The following is a 14,165-nucleotide window of genomic DNA, read 5'->3' as shown; positions in this document are numbered from 1 at the left end:
TTTTCAAGCTTATTTGTATTTGTTGTTTTCTGGATTATTTAAGAAAACAAGGGTTTCTCACTTAGGAAAGAGTTAAGATTCTTTACAATCATCTTACTGTCTTTTAAATGTTTTACTGTCACTTTAAATATGAGTAGACAAGCTTTATTTCTCAGGCACTGCTGATTTGATTCCTATCTTAAATGATAAAAAATCTTCTGACCATCTTTTATTTTTACACTGCCCAAATTAATCCTAAATATAAAATAAAATAAAATAATACTCTGTTTCAGGTGCTAAATAAACTATCCTATCTTTAAAATTTTCCAGAAGTTTCCTGGAAAAAACCAATATTTGTTCTTTTACCTTATAAGAGAGGTGCTAGAAATATCTAGGTTTCGTTAATATGTTACTATTCATGAGCTGAGTGTGGAAAATTGTTACAACAGACAGTTTTTACTTACTCTTACTTACTCTTCCCTAGGTGAAATTTATATGAATAAGATAATATTAATATAAACATTTCATAATTGCTTTGTGAGAAGTTCCTAGAGATTTGTCAGTACCCTCATATTCATGATGTATTTCTTATTTTTTTCTTTCTTTCTTTTTTTTTTTTTTTCTTTTTTTGTTGTTGTGCTGGGAATTGAACCCAGGGCTCCTGTATGCTAGGCAAGCTGCCCTATCACTGAACTATATTTATATTCCCAGCTCTCTGTGACATGTTTCTACCTACTAGAATCCTGATATACCTCTCATGGTATTAGATAGTATGGATTATCAGTCATAATTTCAATTGTTTTTAACATTTTTACCTGGTTACATCTTTAATTTGAATATAGCATCTTCTAGGCCAGCAATTTTCACCTGGGGGAGTTATATCACTTACCCATAGATTTATTTATATTTATTTTTTTAATGTGGTGCTGGGAATCAAACCTAGTGCCTCGTGCATGCAAGGCAAGCGCTCTACCATTGAGCCACAACCCCAGTCCATCCATAAATTTTTATTAATATACATATGTTTAGAATCTACTTTAGACTTTATGGAATCACTACTTGATATTCTTGTATATTTTTGGTATACTCTTCCTATGTCCTTGATATATTCATGGTATATTATATCTCAGAACTATTCTTATATCTTAATATTTTTTTCTCTGTAAAGTTTATGCTCATCCATTTTTATAAAGTAAATGTAATGTTCACTGTCTTCATTATGTTTATAATTTTACTGTCTAAAACTTTTGGATTAATTCTATCTGGTTTTGCATGCTACAGAAATAATCAAAAATCTTTGTCAGTTGCATTATTCCTGTAATGAACTCTCATCAAATCTTTTGCTTTTGAAAATTATCAGCAGTTTAAGTCTTTTGTCATCTATAGACTATTTTTGCTCGTTTATTTTATTCTCATGCTTCCCTGAAAGCTGTTAAAATCAGTTAGAGGCCAGAGTACTTCATCTTCCACAAGGACAGTCTTAGAGTCCTATGGACAAAGACTACACCAGGTGTTTGGGGCCTTCCTATAGCATTGCTTAAATGACTTTGAAATCATACCAGTGGGCTAAATAAGGATTTACAGAGCTCTAGTCAAGAAGCTGATGGGTTTGTGAGACTGCTAACCCAAGATCCAGTGGAACATGAACCAATTACACAGGATGGAATGAACTGATAAGGATCATGACAGTTTTTGTCTAGAATGTTGTTGATATTGTTTTAATATTGTATTTTCCAGCCACACTCTTTCCTCTGATTTATAACCCATAAAAATCTAGTAGACTCTACTTTTGTAAGTTGAAATTAAACTTTTTATAAATGATATCCTCCCTACCTGACCCCTCTAAAGTCCAGAAACATTTATGAAGTATCCTAGTTTTCATGGCAGTGCAGAATAGAAAAGGAAGAAAGTTTTTTCTCTATACATCTTAGGTTCATTGACTGGGGCCCTGTAAATTTGATTGACAAAAGAGAGATTAAGAAGAAAAGAAATTTATTAACACATGTATTAGGCATACACAGGAGAACTCAGCAATGAGTAACTCAAAGGGAATGGTTAGAACTTGGGGCTTATGGAACATCTTAATAACCACATATTTGTGGAAAAATGTCAAGACAAAGGAAGGGAACTTTTTTTTTACATTTCCATATTTTCATTTATTTTTATTATTTGTTCTTATTTTAGTTATACATGACAGTAGAATGTCTTTTGACATATCATATATACATGAAGTATAACTTCCCATTCTTATGGTTGTACATGATGTGGAGTTATATTGCTTGGGTATTCATATATGAACATAGGAAAGATATATCCGATTTTACTGTCTTTCCCATTCCTATCTTCCCTCCTTCCCCCAATTCTCTCCCCACTCAGTTCCAATCCAGTGAACCTCCACTCTTCCCCACTGCAAAACTTTCCCCACCTATTGTAAGATAGCCTCTGCATATCAGAGAGAACATCCAGCCTTTGGTTTTTTGGGATTGACTTATTTCACTTGGCATTATGGTCTCCAGTTCCATCCATTTACTGGAAAATGCTATAATTTCATTCTTCTTTATGACTGAATAATATTTCATTGTGTATATGTACCACATTTTCTTTATCCATTCATCTATTAAAGGGCACCTAGGTTGGTTCCATAACTTAGCTATTGTGAATTGAGCTGCTATGAACAATGATATGGCTGTATCACTATAGTATGCTGATTTTAAGTCCTTTGAGTATATGCCAAGGAGTGGGATAACTGGATCACATGGTGTTTCCATTCCAAGTTTTCTGAGGACTCTCCATACTGCTTTCTAGAGTGGTTGCACCAATTTGCAGTTCCACCAGCAATGTATGAGTGTACCTTTTTCCCACATCCTTGCCAACATTTATGGTTACTTGTATTCTTGATATTGTCATCTTAGTCACTCAACTTCAGTCGAGTGAGATGAAATCTCAGTATAGTTTTAATTTGTATTTCTCTAATTGCTAGTGATGTTGAACATTTTTTCATATATTTGTTGATCATTCATATTTCTTCTTCTGTGAAGTGTCAGTTCAGTTCCTTTGCCCATTTATTGATTGGTTTATTTGTTTATTTGGTGTTTATTTTTTTGAGTTCTTTATATATCCTGGAGAGTAATGCTCTATCTGAGGTGAAGGTGGCAAAGATTTTCTCTTGTTCTATAGGCTCTCTGTTTATGTTCTTTATTGTGAAAAAAAAAAGCTTTTTAGTTTGATAGCATCCCTTTAATTGATTTGTGATTTTACTTCTTGTGCTTTAAGAATTTTGTTGAGGAATGTCATTTCCTAAGCCAACATGATGGAGATTTGGACTGACTTTTTCTTCTAGTAGGTGCAGGGTCTCTGGTCTAATGTGTAGGTCCTTGATCTCTTTGAGTTGAGTTTTATGCAGGGTGAGAGTTAGGTGTTTAATTTGATTTTGTTACATATGGATTGCCTGTTTCCCCAGCACCATTTGTTAAAGAGACTATCTTTTCTCCAATATATGTTTATGGTGCCTTTGTCTAGTATGAGATAACTGTATTCATGTGTGTTTGTCTCTGTTTTTTTCTATTCTGTACTATGTGTCTTCATGTCTGTTTTAGAGCCAATACCATGCCATATTTGTTACTATAGCTCTGTAGGATAATTTAAGGTCTGGTATTGTGATGCCTTCTGCTTTACTTTTCATGCAAAGGATTGTTTTGGCTATTCTGGGCCTCTTATTTTTCCAAATGAATTTAATAACTGCTTTTTCTATTTCTGTGAAGAACATCATCACTACCTTAACAGGAATTACATTAAATCTGTATAGTTCTTTTGGTAGTATGGCCATTTTGACAGTATTAATTCTGCTTATCCAAGAACATGGGAGATCAGGAAAGGAACTTTGAGCTTCCAGGGTAGCAAATTACAGGTAGCTTTTATTTGGGGAAACTAGTGGTAGATAAATGCTAGTTGGTAAGGTTTGTTTATGTAGATTCTCATTTTTTTCCATCTTGTCTCCAATTATAACGTTGTATATTCTTCTTGTGTAGAACACCTTCACAAAGTGAACTCATGTTCTTCTCCAGGTAGATGGGGGGAAGGCTAATCTCTCACATTGTGGCCTCTTTTCCTCAGTTCCTTGAGCTCAAAATAATTGTTATGCCAGGACAGTATATTTTGGGGTGGCCTACTCTGGACTCCTTCATTTTCCTATTTGAAACTTCAAAAAGTTTCATTATAAAAGTTGAGTTGGAAGTTATGGAGATAATTCAGGTTAAAAGTTGTAGGATAAGCTGTCTCTAAAGAGGGAATAAAACACAAGATGGGAGCAAAGATGAATAAGCAGAACTATATCTCACAGAACTAGTCTCTGAGAATAGGTCAGTCCAGTTAAATAGTTACACCTTATTTCAGGAAGAACTCAATGTGTCCTGCTTTTTAATAGGACATGATTGAAAAAATAGTTATCTAATCAAAGCCTCACAGAACATGTCATATATGAGAATGATGCTCATTTAATCATTTATGATCAAACACTTAGGGAACTAAGGTTGATTTTATTGTGCCATTGCTTATAAAATCTTTTCAGTAAAACTGGCTTGGTACCTGGCTTATAACCAGTTATAGAGTTCCTTATAGAGTTCCCAGCCTTACAGGTGATTAAGGAAGGCCACTTTCTGGTAGGAACAGTACTCTTAGGATATTGTGAGACCTTGAAAAGAGAGGAATTCATCCAAATTAATAAATAGTGAAGGAATATCTGGTGATATTTCCTGGATTGGCTTCCTAACCTGAAGAGTTTAATGTGAAATTAATTATGAAAACCTTCAGCAAAACTTAAGAAGGCTCATGTAGAAAATCAATGGTCTTGTTACACCTATGTAAATAATCAGTTCAAATATAATGAGACCACCTTATTTTGTGATCAAGGACAATATTTCTTGAGATTATTTTTTTCATAGAAAAGGAAAAGATTGCTGGGTGTGGTGGTACATGCCTGTAATCCTAGTGACTTGGAAGGCGAAGACAGGAGGATGGTGTTCAAGATCAGACTTAGCAAATTTAGTGAGATCCTCAGCAACTTAGTGAAAGCCTCTCTCAAAATAAAAAAGAGCTGAGAATGTGGCTCAGTGGTAAAGCACCCCTGGGTTCAATCCCCAATACCAAAAAAAATAAAAAATAAAAAATAAAAAAAGAGGAGGCTGGGGTTGTGGCTCAGTGATAGAGTGCTTTCCTGGCATGTGTGAATCACTGGGTTTGATTCTTAGCACCAAATATAAAATAAAGGTCCATCAACAACTAAAATATATATATATATATATATATATATATATATATATATATATATTTAAAAAATAAGTGAAAGAAAAAGGGAAGATTGAGAAAAGAAATGCATTTCAATGGAAAAACTATGTGTCCTGTATAGTATACTCTTCTGAATTATCAGATTATAGCTCTGTTCTTTGTCTTTGAGCCATTTTTTGACCTTTGTTCATTGTTGGTAACTGATAGATATGCAAATTCTGTCCTGTTTTGTATGAATTTCATTTGCTTTCTCCCCTTCTATCCAACAAGACAATTTAGTTGGATTTGCAATTCGTCTCAACATTCCATTATTCCTTATAAATTTTGCTGTTTGACTTCTCCTTTGAACTGGTCATAACATCTGCCTGATTCCTTATTATAAGAGTAATATAAAATGTTTAATGTGTTAATTTTTGTATCTGTATGAAAGTTATGATTTTGTTTTTTCCTAAAAATTACCTTTGACGGTAGGAGATATATAATCAAACATAATAACAAAAGAATTAAAAATTATTAGTATGCTAACTCTGTTTTTTAGAGTCATGATCACATGCTGGTTGCAAAAATTGCAACAAAGTGTTCTGGATGGGGCATGCCCCTCTTCTTCTTCCTGTTACCTTGACTATGAATAAAATAGCTGGAACTAGGTCAACCACTTTGAAGCATGAGTTGGAAACTGAAAACTGAGGATAGTAAGAAGGCCTAACTATGAACACATAATACCAGTCCCGAACTGCTTTCTAGAGTTTATAAGACAAAAAATGTTTCTAGTCTATTTAAACCCTATAATTTGAAGTTTTCTGTCCCTCACAGTTGAACCTAATTCGTAACAGTACTTATTTCCATTATAAAACTCTAATGATAAATATTAGTGATTGTGAGAGTTAATAAAATAATACTTAGTACCATTTTAAAAGCCTAAATCAATAAAGAGAATACAGTATTTTAATGGCAATTAATACATATGTTACCATCTGTAAAGGTTCTCAGCTACAATTAAGAGTTTATTTTATGGATAGTAATCTAACGTAAGAATTTTTCAAATTTGAAATAAATTTAAAATCATTTCAATTTAAAATAAATAAATAGATAAAGTTAAAGGTGAATTACTAAAATAAGTATTTGATTCCACAGTGATCTTTGAGAGATAGCTTTGCTATGTCAAAAATAAAATTCAAATTTTACAAACAATACATTGAGAAAACAGAAGGACTCTCTTTTCCCAAAGTGCCAACCAGGTTTCTGACCTTATTGCAAGCTAAATGTCCCATGTCTGTATAAAGTGTTCTACCAGACTTGGGATTGGAATACAAAAATTATGCTGTGGTACTGGATTTACCTGGGGCTAACAAGAGGAAATACGAACTTGGAGAAAGTTCAAGTATCAACTAAACTAGTCATGGAATTAGTTTATTTTTATAATAGGTGCTTAGAAGAAATGAATGAAGGTGAAAATCCTGCTTTCCCTATTCTAAAAGTTGGCCAATCCTACCTAGTTTTGTTAAGGCAGAATTTATTCCCATATTTTAAATAGTTTCCCCCTTTTTCTTCTCAGAGGGTTGGTATTACAGGTGTAGGAGTTATTGTTTTAAATCTATTTCCATTATATTTTTAGAGGGTGGGGAAGTAAAAGAGGGTTGGATTTGGGAATCCAGAGAACATGAAGAATCAAAAAATAACAACAGAGGAAAATTTAGTGTTTCACAACTAAGAATAAGAAAATAAGACATATTAAAGAATTCCTCTTTCTTGCTATTTTTGAAGAACAGGCCCAAGCAGGAAATTGAGAAGTAAACCTCAGAGAACTAAATACAGGACTAAGTTTCTGCAATGTTCAGGTTTTTATAAAAATAAGCATATTTTTAATTTTATGAATTTAATAAGTTGGATTTCCTGGCATTTGTATTTAATATAAATTCACTGGGAATCCAGACACTGAAGCTATTAGAGCTACTGCAAACTACCACACAAGGATTCCATTTTAAGATCTTCCCTAGAGGACAAATTTAGTGAAAGCTCAATTTCTAATTTTCCTCCTATGTAAAGCCTGAAGACCAAACTGACCCTATTGGGATTTGATCCTTTAACTCAGTGATTTCTCACCTGAGACTTGGACCATTTAATAGTGCTTTAAGTACTTTAGCAAGGCATTCTTACACTGCATTTCTAATCAGAGAAACATAAAACAAGATCTGTCCTTAAGCTGTTTTACTTTGCCTCATAATGGTCTCCATTTCCTTTCATGCAGCATTATCTTGATAAATTGCTGTTTTTAAAGATCACATTTTGCCTAGAAAGTATGCAACAGAATAGGCACTGAGGATTCTTGCTGAGGTTGAGATATAGGCCAAAATTTATAAACCCCATTGCATGCTATATTAACATCTCATACTTTTCCTAATATTGCTCTTTGTTTTAAATTTGTGTACTGTATTCTCCCAACAATAATGCATATTCTAGCTAAACTAGGTCTAAAAAGCAAACAAGAATATTATAATACTCAGAAAAATACAGAGAGTACTTATCTGCTGAAAGCAAGCAAATGAGAAAAAGAAAAGCAAAGCCAGGCCATGCGAAGCCAGCTGGGCCAGGCCAGGCCAAAAGAAAGCAGTCCTGTAAGTCAGGTCACATTCCTTGAATTCAAGTGTTAATTATTCCCAGTGAAAATTACTGTAGTAATTGATTTATAGAAGTATGTTAAAATTTGAATCACTTACCTACATTCATCCCTAGAAATCTAGCAGTAGTTTAAAGAAAACTTACATGGTAATTTGTCTGTACTTATTACACTTGGAGGAACACTTAAAAAACACTACACATAAACAAAATACAAAGCAGGCACATTGCTGTGGAGTACAAGTTCCTTTGAGTGACAATAACAATTAGTATAAAAAGAGCAGTGTTGGCTCCACTGAGGACTGACATTTCCTCAAAAGCAAAGGAGTAATTTAGAGGAAAGCGATGAAAATTAGCCACCATATCAGTGAGTTGATTGTTAAATCAATGCCCTAAACTGACTTTGAAATAACACATGGGCATAGCAGTGTGACTGTGTGCTGGTAAATGGTAACAAATAGAAAACTTTTGAATTTCTTTTTGTCAAGTAGGGTTTTTGTTTGTTTGTTTTTTGTTTTTTTACCACAAAGAAATCAAGAAAGCACCTGTCCATTTATAAATATTTCACAGAATTAGATTGGTACCTATATTAGAGAATTTCAAGACTGCTTTGTAATTATCAAGAACAGATCTCAAATTCTTATTTAAAAATAAAGTTAATGTCATGCCCAAAGTCATGGAAAAATTTAAAAGTGGTGATTAAAATAGAAATTTAGACTACTGACTTGAAATCCCATGCTCTGACCACCAGACCACACGCCTGCCCAAGGATACTTAAAATTTTTACAGAGTTATTCTTCTTTGTAATTAGATGCAGTGATTAGAGTGTCTTTTGCATTACACTGCATTTTTCTTTTAAGTCAGGGTTGTAAGCCACATAGGGCACTGTCCCTTAGAAAACTAAACAAGGGATTTTAAGTTTTGCAATACAATCTCCTGATATTTGTTTATAGGTTTCACACATCAAAAAACAATGAAATCTGTAATTTTTCAAATTATAATCTTCTCATTCTCTAAGTTATATGCCTATGAGAATTTGCAAATCTTTTGAAGAGAATGTAATCTTTATGCTTACAAAATGTAGGCTTTCATATTTGGGTACAATTACAAATCAAGGCCCTTTTCTCCCATAATAATCAGTTTCTCAGAGTTGTGGGTTTTACTCATTTGAAAATAAATTAATGGGAATTTTAAAATATAATTCATCCAGCTATTAAATCTTTTGAATCTTTAAAATTAGAAACCATTTATGTTCTCAATCCCCAAAGAAGCAATGACAGAAAATGCTTTATATTATAGCATGTTATAATTTAATTTTTTTGATTGGGGAAATAAACAACTAAAGCCAGTTGAATTTAAAGTACAGAAGATACCTTTTATGTTTTACATAGAACCTTTTAGTATTTTACATTTTTTTTTCATTACAGGTATATACTGTGTGACCAATATTAAGTTTATGCCTCTCAAGTACCTGTCAAGAAAGAAAGTCAATTCTGAAGCATGGAAAATTTAAAGCGAATTAAATAGCATTCAGTGTTGCAAAAAACAATGATATATTTTCTAGCTCTAAACATTAGTTTTTAAATTAGAGGCCAATCTATAAAGGAGCTAACTTAGCATAATCATTATTTATTTTAAGATAATAATACATGATAGCTACCAAATGAAGATAGTAGTTTTATGTAGAGATTTATACATATTTTCTTAATGTTGTCATCTAATTAGAAATTTCATTCTCAAGGCCATGCATTTTGGACATAGGGTTTTGGGTTATTTTCCTATTGATATTTTATTTTGAGATGAAAAAGTGGTCATTCACATTTTCACCACTTTCCCTAGAGTAATCTTTAAGGCAGAGATTGGGATCTGGGCAAGCAAGGTGGCGACGGACACAAATAAAATTTGTTAGCTCCCATGCAAGTGCAGGTTTTTAAAAAAATTATTAGTTTACATGTTTACTTAGTTTACTTAGTTCATGGGAATTTTGTGAAGGTTTAAGTTTCCCAGATGGAAAATGTGTGGAATCAGGAACAACAATCTCTGTAGTCTTCCAAGTCTCTTGCTCACAAAGGTAGGAAATAAGCTGGAGTACAGGTTCTTTGTCTAACTTGCTCAACACTGCACCTCCAGTGACAAGAACACAAATGAAAGAGTGAATGAACAGTGATTCATTCCCCTGGACACCTTTCAAACCAAGTTGCCAAGTTAACATGAGTAGTCATGGGTATTCCGTAGGTAATACCACTGATCAGTGGGTGGTGAAGGAAATATACACAAAGATCTTTGAGAGAAAGGAGCCAGGGCTGTCATCAGGGATTCATGAGGGCAAATGGCTCTCTGACAGTGACCAATTGGTGAACCTGAACTCTCCCCAAACAGAAATAAGTCATAGAAAGCCTAGTGATCTATTCACTTCAAAATTCTCCTCTTATATTTATGAATAAAATATGACAGTTGGACTTCTCTTTAAAATCATTCTTTGAAGGGTAGGGTACTGGGGAAAAGGAAAAATGAATAAAGATGAATTAAAATTGGATAATGTTAATAATTATTGAAGTTAGGCACATAGAACTTGCTATCCTATTCTCTCTACTTTTGTGTTTGAAATTTTTTACAATAAAAATTGAACAAATACACACCCTTCTACTGTTTACTGACAGTAAACATCTATACTGCCTAATGTGTACACATGTCATCTAGTCTTAAAAAAAGCCCATCTTATAGACATAGTAAGGACATTTTTAAAAGTATCTACATATTTTTATGTATCTACATAAAAAATACTTTTTAACTCTGCAAGAAATTGTGATGGAAATTGGTACAGTATCACTGATACCAGATTATTGATGATCTTGGGGAAGAACTAAGGATATATACACATTTTCTTTACACAAAGCCTAAATGGTCCTCAGAACATCTCTGTAGTCCCTTGGACAAGGTCTGAGGAAGTCAAGAAAGTTATTTGTAAAATTGCTGAGTAATTAAGGTAGACTTCTATATCTACCTAATGGCAGATATCTGCTGAAAAGACTTACGTGCAGTCCTTTCTTCAGATGGTGGAATTATCAGTTTATAGTGTTTTCATGGGATTCTTATTGATTGAATATGAGTCAAGTTTATTTACTAAATGAATTTAATCTTAGTTTGTGGCTGAATAACCCTTTTATGATTTTCCATTTCTCTTAAAGTCTAATTCCTTGCCATGGGATACATTTTTCTGCTTCTTCAGAGGACTTTTTTTGAAACAGAGCCATATCTTTTATTTTTTGAGTTGTAGATGGGACACAATCCCTTTATTTTATTTATTTATTTTTATGTGATGCTGAGGATTGAACACAGTGCCTCCCATGTGCTAGGCAAGCGCTCTCCTAGGCTATAGTCCCAGCTCCAGAGCCAAATTTTTAAGCAAAGTGAGTACTGGGGAATTTCTTGAAAAAGTGATCTGGAAATACGTAGATGGAATCATGAAGGCTCATGTGTTCCTTCTCTATGGATATTTCAGAGCCTCGTATGGTGAGGGTTCAGGAAGGTGAGACTGCTAACTTTAGAGTAGAGGACTTTCTCAAGTCTTTCTCAGCTCAGTGATTTGTGACATCATACATAAATGTTAGTCTAACATATTTTAAGTAATTAACGTGAAATGTGTTGGAATTCTCAATTTATCTTGAGATATCATCATAAATGATATATTCAAATAAGATTAAAAGAGATGATCAGAATAAAGGAGATGATTTTTCTAGCCCAACCCCCCTACTTTCCCACTTAAAGAGGAAAAGAAATCAAGATTGATTTGTGAATGTTTGTCATGGAAACTTTTTTTTTTAAAGACAACTGTAAATTACAGGGTCCTAAGGAGCCAGGAATTCTCTTTCTACAAGTACTTTTTTCATTTTTCATAGTACCTAATAAATTCTATTGTCTAATAGACCCAATACCATTCTTTGCAATTATTACCATCACTAGTGCAAATTAATATGAAAATAAATGATTCAACTCTTAAAAGTATTAATCCAAATTTTTTAAATATTTATTTTTTAGGTGTACATGGACACAACACAATGCCTTTATTATTTTTTTATGTGGTGCTGAGGATCGAACGTGGGTCCCGCCCATGCTAGGCGAACGCTCTACCGCTGAGCCACAATCCCAGCCCCAATCCAAAATTTTTAAAGCCAATTTTTTATTAAATTAAAATATAAAATGTTATCAGTAATAAGACAAAAAAATTACTTAACAGACAAGGTCAAAATTAAGTGACCTGTTCACTTAAAAATCATACCTTAACTCTAGTATTCATATAGCATATTCTGTAATTTCCAGCTGACACCACTCCTCCAACCCCCTGCATCTTTCTACTTACAGAAAGAGGGGTTTCTAATTCAAATGTTTTAGGAAGAGGAAATCTAATTTTGACCTTCAGTCAAATTGATGCCAAAGGAAATTTATGGTTTTCTTTACTTTATAAGCTATAATTGCAAATACAGTTTCCTTCATCTAAAAAAACTATTCCACCCTGAAATTTTCAAACAAAAATAGTTTGCAGAAACATTGGCAAAAGACTCCTTCAAAGGAAACTAACTAGTTAGAATTAAAAAGAAAGGAAAGAGAGAGATGGTAGATATTTTAAAAGGGATTATGTTTTTCAATATTTTGGGCACAATATGTCTAATTCCTACTTTTAAAAGCATTTCTCAGTTAAAATTTAAATGTGCTTAATTTGTAAATAAAATAAAAATAACATGACTCTATAACTTTGAGAGAAAAAAGTACCAATGATATAAAAATCCTTTTATTAAATATTGTAGTAACAAAGTTGTCATCAGCTAATGACATAAACTACTAAAATATATGGCTTTATATTATGGAATTAATAAAATATATAATGTTATCAACTCAGTTACCAAAAGCATTTTGGCTTAGTGTTTTAATCATAATATCTGATCATATTAACTTCATATAAAGGTCCAATAAATAAATTATATTAACTCTGATATTGTTTATTCTAGTATGTCATGGTTATATTTAAAATCATGACTAATTTTGATATTTACTGACTGATCACCTTTGCCACAACTGTTGGTGATGTTCAACACGAGACACATTGGTATTTCAGTTTTACAATTAGTATCATATTTCAGTAGGTAAGAGATTAAGGTAAATCAAGAGGTTAGCATTCAGTAGAAATGTCATCCCTTCTTATTCCTTATTTGCCTCAGATTCCAATCTTTACACTGATCCTCTCATTACTTGTAAATAATAACGTGTATGTATGAACATATATATGAATTTTAATTCTCACATTCAAATATTTTTTATTCCATTGATTATTGAACATGACTCTCATTACAAAACCATATTTGACCAAGGTGGCACAAGGAGACACCCTCTAACTTAAACTCAAAATAGTTTTAGCTTACCTTTTCATTGAATGTATCAGATTCTGAAATGATAGCTACAGTAATGAAAACAGTAGATGCCTGAATCATTGAGTGTACTTTATTATTGTATTGAGGTAGTTCGTTTATCTTTAAAATGGCCATCCTAATGTTAAGTTCAGAGGTTATTTGTTTCTAGGAGAAAATAATTAAATACAATAAAACAAAAGAGTTAGAAAAGATATCCCGAGAAGCATTAAATCTTTTCAGAAATGTTTTTTTGTGTCAGGACAGGATAAATGATACAGTTAGGAAAATAAATAGTCATTTTCAGAAATGATAGCCCAAAAAACTTCTGCCAAAAAGAAAATGACAAATCAAGCCCAAAACAGCAGAAAATAAAGGTAAAATGGCTTCTGGCATCATTAAAATGATGTTAGCTGTTATGAATATTCAACAAGACAGTGTTCTTGGTAGTGAGAACCAATGTTATTTGCTTTGTGAAACATTGAAAGGGATTCATGTTCTACAGGCCCCTTCAGGAAAACTATAAAGGAATGTATATTATGAAAGGTTCAGATAATTAGAGCCTTGATTTTGGAATGGCAGAATTAGAAGATATTCTCTAAAACTTTAAGGAAATATTTACAAGTAAAATGAAATCTTTCTGATGTGGCATAGATACTTAAACTGTACATCATTTGGTGCTTACTTTCAGAATGAGACTATTAAAATTGAACTATGTTCCTACCCAAGAGGACAATTCATAGAATGCTAATATTTTAAGCTGAAAAGAGATTTAAAAACACCAAATTCAGCTCCCTCATTTTACATATAAGGCAACTAAGGTGCATTGAGGTGAAGCCACTTGTGCAATGTTATTTACTTGGTGACAGGCTGGCATAGAAATAT

This window comes from Marmota monax, unplaced genomic scaffold (genome assembly GCF_021218885.2).
Source record: "Marmota monax isolate L192 unplaced genomic scaffold, Marmota_monax_Labrador192_F-V1.1 WCK01_AAM20220418_F8-fsc00007, whole genome shotgun sequence".
NCBI classification, from domain to species: Eukaryota; Metazoa; Chordata; class Mammalia; order Rodentia; family Sciuridae; genus Marmota; species Marmota monax.
This window is presented reverse-complemented; position numbering follows the sequence as displayed.